A 6000-nucleotide genomic window follows, 5' to 3' on the forward strand; every position below is an offset into this window, starting at 1 on the left:
ATATGTCATTCAATTGGAAACATACATTTTTTGTCTTCTTCTAATGCCTCTTAAAGGGAAAGTAATCTAAAAGTAACTGAATGTAATCAGATTATGTTACTGAGTTTGGGTAATCCAGAAATTATGTTACTGATTACAATTTTGGACAGGTAACTAGTAAATGAAACAGATTACATTGAGAAAGTAACCTACCCAACATTGAATACAGGTGTGCCAAGCTTGTAGCATCATACCCAAGAAGACTTGAGGCTGTAATCGCTGCCAAAGGTGCTTCAACAAAGTACTGAGTTAAGGGTCTGAATACTACGTAAATGTGATATTTTTTTATATATTTGCAAAAATCTCTTAAAAATATTTTTTTTGCTTTGTCATTATGGGGTATTGTGTGTAGATTGATAAGGAAAAACATGTATTGAATCACTTTTAGAATAAGGCTGTAACATAACTAAATGTGGAAAAAGTCTGAATACTTTCTAAATGCTCTGTATGTGACCAGCTTTTTGTCTGTTTTGCTAATCCAGCTCTGTGGCAGGGCCTGCTCTAAGCAGCATCTCTCCCACTGGATTGTGGAGGCTGTCGCCATTGCATATAACAGCAAGGGACAAGGGTTACCTAGCGGTGTGAGCACCCTCTCCACCAGGGGTCGGACAGCATCTTGTGCGTTGACTATAGGCGATATTTTTGCTGCGGCAGTTTGGGCATCACCACACACTTTTGTGATGTTTTATAGCTTGGATGTCACTGCTCTCAGTGTAGCCCACATCGTACTTACGACTGGGACAAGGGGAAGTCACTACGCAGCGTACCGTGTGCTCAATACCCAGACTGACGCATCTGCCGCCGGGGTCAGGTCTGGGTGGTCTACCATGGGCCGTTTCATTTAGCATCTGTTGGGGTCGGCTTGGTGGCGTGATTATGTTCCCACATAGTATGTAGTTCCCGAGTTGACTGACTGAAAGGGAACGTAACGTTAGTTGGCTCTGCACCGCCCGTTCCTTGGCTTGGTGAAGAGCGGTATTATAAATTCAAGGAATCCAAGCCTCACGCTTATCACCTGTACAAGGTGGGACTTCCAGCGAGGTGGGGATTTCAGGCGTGATTGTATATCCTTCAACTGAAGTCATGACGGTGAGACTCCCCATAGCATGTTGTATCTCGTTTCCTCCTTCAGGGAACAGTAGTTATAGTCATAACGTTACGATATACAGTAGCAGTGGAGAAGGCAGTAGGGGAAACTCTCTTTTTCTCTCTCTGTCTCTCTCCCCCTCTCTCTCTCTCTCTCTCTCTGTGCAGCAGCAGGTTGCTGTAATAACACATTCAACCTAGCCATACATCACAGACATAGTCCAGTCCTATTTCTGTTGCCGTATGGTTAGATGGGGCCTCAACGACATCCCCTTTCTCACCGCCTAACACACCGGCTGTCAAACCCCATGCAAGATAAATGAGGGTGTTCATGGCCGCCCCACAAACTAGGCGCAGGTGCAGGCGAGGAGGAGAAGAAAGGAGAGGTAGGAGGACAACGTGGGGAGTGTGTTTGACTCCTTGACAGTTTCAACAACAGACTGGAGGCGTACAGTATCGGGATGAACTCACTTTTTCCTCAACGCCTACCCGTTTAACTTTTGCATTAAAGGCCTAGTACAGTCAACATTTTGTTTTCCCTGTGTTTTATATAATATTTAACATCAGCTAATGAAACAATTGGATCAATGTTATTTATGTGATTATAACCGAGAAGATAGTGTTTGGAGGATACATTGGCATGGGTGTTGTTAGGCCCGAGACGTAGTCAAAGGCTGGCAAACCATGACAATGTATCCTCCAATCACCGGCTTTAAGGTCATTATCACTTTTATACAATGGGTTATCAACATATTACAATAATGATTGAAATACTTTCATTAAAAAATATATTTTGATGAATTTATTCATACAAATGAATGCTTCCACAAGATATAACACAAATCTAGGGTTGCTACCCAAGCCTGCTGGTTGTTCTGTAACGGTATTGCTGTGGTGAAGTAGAGGCGGACCAAAACGCAGCGTGGTTATATTGATTCGTGTTTAATAAAAATAGATAAGCACAAACACTACAAAACAATAAACGTGGAAAACCAAAAACAGCCCTATCTGGTGCAAAACACAGAGACAAGAACAATCACCCACAAACACACAGTGAAACCCAGGCTACCTAAGTATGATTCTCAATCAGAGACAACTAATGACACCTGCCTCTGATTGAGAACCATACTAGGCCAAAACATAGAAATACCCCAAAACATAGAAAAACAAACAGACTTCCCACCCCAACTCACGCCCTGACCATACTAAATAATGACAAAACAAAGGAAATAAAGGTCAGAACGTGAAGGTCAGAACGTGACAGTACCCCCCTGGAAAGGTGCGGACTTCGGCCGCAAAACCTTAACCTATACGGGAGGGTCTGGGTGGGCGTCTGTCCGCGGTGGAGGCTCTGGCGCGGGACGCGGACCCCACTTCACCATAGTCTTAGTCCTCCTTATTGTCTGCTTCCGTGGCCTCCTAACCACGGCGACCCCTCTAAATGACCCCACTGGACTGAGGCGCAGCTCAGGACAGAGGGGCGGAAGCTCTGGACAGAGGGGCGGAAGCTCTGGACAGAGGGGCGGAAGCTCTGGACAGAGGGGCGGAAGCTCTTGGCTGAGGGGCAGGGGCTCTTGGCTGAGGGGCAGGGGCTCTTGGCTGAGGGGCAGGGGCTCTTGGCTGAGGGGCAGGGGCTCTTGGCTGAGGGGCTCTGGCGCCTCTGGGCTGAGGGGCTCTGGCGGCTCTGGGCTGAGGGGCTCTGGCGGCCCCTGGCTGACTGGCGGCACTGGCAGCCCCTGGCTGACTGGCGGCACTGGGCAGACGGGAAGCTCAGATGGCGCTGGGCAGACAGGTGGCTCAGGCGGCGCTGGGCAGACGGGTAGCTCAGATGGCGCTGGGCAGACGGGAAGCTCCGGCAACGCTGGGCAGACGGGAAGCTCCGGCAACGCTGGAGAGGAAGGCTCTGACAGCGCTGGACTGAGTAGCTCTGGCGCCTCTGGACTGGGGGGGGGGACATTCCTTTCAGAGAGTTAGAGAAGCTCTGGTAGCGCCAAACAGGCGGGAGACTCCGGCTGCGCTGGAGAGGAGGAAGGCTCTGGCAGCTCTGGAGAGGTGGGAGCCTCTGTAAGGATGAGCCGGAGAGACAACCTGGTGCGGGTGGCTGCCACTGGAGGGCTGGTGCGTGGAGGTGGTGACGGATAGACCAGACCGTGCAGGTGCACTGGAGCTCTTGAGCACCGAGCCTGCCCAACCCTACCTGGTTGCATGCTCCCGGTCGCCCTGCCAGTGCGGCGAGGTGGAATAGCTCGCACTGGGCTATACAGGCGAACCGGGGACACCATGCGCAAGGCTGGTGCCATGTAAGCTGGCCCAAGGAGACGCACTGGAGACCAGATGCGTAGAGCCGGCTTCATGGCACTTGGCTCGATGCCCACTCTAGCCCGGCCGATACGTGGAGCTGGAATGTACCGCACCGGGCTATGCACCCGCACTGGGGACACCGTGCGCTTCATAGCATAACACAGTGCACAGCGTGGTTATGATAAAAAAAGATAAACACGAACACTACAAAACAATAAACGTGGAAAACCAAAAACAGCCCTATCTGGTGCAAAACACAGAGACAGGAACAATGACCCACAAACACACAGTGAAACTAAGGCTACCTAAGTATGATTCTAATGACACCTGCCTCTGATTGAGAACCATACTAGGCCGAAACATAGAAATACCCCAAAACATAGAAAAACAAACATAGACTGCCCACCCCAACTCATGCCCTGACCATACTAAATAATGACAAAACAAAGGAAATAAAGGTCAGAACGTGACATGTGTTCTCTGATCCCCCCTCTTCCTTATGGGCGTGTTGTCGGGTTAACAGTCTGGGGGTGAAAGACAGGTTAAGCAAGCACTCTCTATTGGTTCGGTTGCCAGAGACGAGACCCAGTCATTAAGTATTTTTGTTCTGCATCTATGGTTGCAACCCAGTTGTTTGTTCTAAATGCTCTATTGCCATACTGGGAGGCAACGTTCTACTTGCTAGCTGGTGAACTACGGCTAACTTTTAGTCACGTCAATCAGTGCAGCCAGAATAACAGCTAAGTAGCTGCATTTGAGTTTGTTTAAGCTGTTTTCTAGTGACATTTATTTGGATACATCAATAACAATGAGCTAATGATGGCTGATTTCACCTGGCATAGAAAATGTCCTCTCTAATCAGGACACTGTTGTTTAGAGGATTTAGCCAAGAACACAGCTTCCACAAACACTTCAAACTGGAGCTGGAAAGACAGCAAACTAGCTGCATTTCGTTTCGTTTTACCTGTTTTCTATTTTTGTAGTTGCATATATCCATAAAAATGATGATTCATGATTTTGACTGGCTGAGAAAAGCTACCTGCCTGTCTGTCTGTCTCGTGCCAACACGTTCATTACTATGGAACAGCTGGAGATCGAATTTCAATATTAAAACAATGTTGCACATTTTGGATAGACAGACAGCAAGATAGAAATCACCTCTGTTGAAAATCAAATACTGGTCTTAGGAAATGGGAGATAATGTCTAGATGCTTTTTATAGTGGAGATCGAGTTTATAATTTGCCTGGGCTGATGGGACAGTGGATTGCACAGTGAGATGGAACAGAGTAAATAGGCGTTTCAACGTCATAGCTTTAGCCGGTAGTAACTTGTGTAAAAGACACCGACTGAAATGCGGTTTTAACCAATAAACATTCAGGATTAGATGGCATAATTCTCAATAGTTGCTGGTTGAAAAAAGATCTGCAGGCCTTCTAATCAGCAGCTTTGCATGGGCAGGAGTTTTGGCTTTAAATGGTGACATCACCATGCGGTGAATTAGTTAATATACCAATAATGAAGACAGTTCCAAACCTCTCTGCCAATAACAGCTACTTTTCAGTTTCCCCTCCTCTCTCTGACCACTCCCAGAGACCTAGCAACATTCTTCCTTGAGAAATAGTTTTCTTGCTAATAAGCAATTTATTTTGCCAATTTGAATGAAAATCTATTACAGCAAAGTACTTAATTGTTACCCAGAAATGATTTGGTATTGATATAAAAATGGCTGCATTGGGCCTTTAACCGTTCAGTGCTAATGTTCTCAAACTGACCCTGCAACAAATCCACACAGGCAGTCAAGAGCGGAGGAAACTGCTAACTTCACTTCCCAGTCCAAGCTGTCAAGCATTCTTTGGACAACAGGTTCCGTTTGCTTCTGAAGAGGAATTCACCAACTGGGATTGCGGTGCTGGCTCTCTCTGTTAGCCCAACCGCCCAACCACCGATCCTGGGGGCGTGTGGACAGTTGTTTTTCCCTCTTTTCCGGTCTATATGTTCTTTCCAAAAATTGCAGCCTGTCACAGAGCAGCCAGCCAGTGGAAGCAATTGGCCAGGCCTTTGTGTGTGTAATATATATAATTTCCTAGGCCACTCTCCTTGCTGTTCCTTCCTCTCAGAAAGAGAAACATAATGTTTTTTTGTTTGTGTGTTTTGTTCTATACGGAGATGAGACTTGATTCCTACTGAGGGATGGGTAAGAATTATAAAATACAATTGCAAAATACCATAAAGATCGATGTATCAAAATAAACCACAAAATACTTTTAGTTTGCAATGTATTGAATTCTAATACATGTATTTTGTATTTTAAAATACACAAAGTAGCCGGCCCAAACAGAAACCACATTCTCAGTAACATTTACAGAAACGTTTTACGTTGTATATGTGAGAGTGAACTTACCAAGATGAACAGCAAAACACTATGTTTCAAGTATGTTAGTAATATGTACAGAATACACATGGTATGCACTGTCCAACAAAATGCTTACTTGCAGGTTCCTTCTTGACAATCAACAACAATAAGAAATAATGAAATAATAAGAATACGAACAAAGTAAATGGCTCACTGGATA

This window comes from Oncorhynchus gorbuscha, linkage group LG01 (genome assembly GCF_021184085.1).
Source record: "Oncorhynchus gorbuscha isolate QuinsamMale2020 ecotype Even-year linkage group LG01, OgorEven_v1.0, whole genome shotgun sequence".
NCBI lineage: Eukaryota > Metazoa > Chordata > Actinopteri > Salmoniformes > Salmonidae > Oncorhynchus > Oncorhynchus gorbuscha.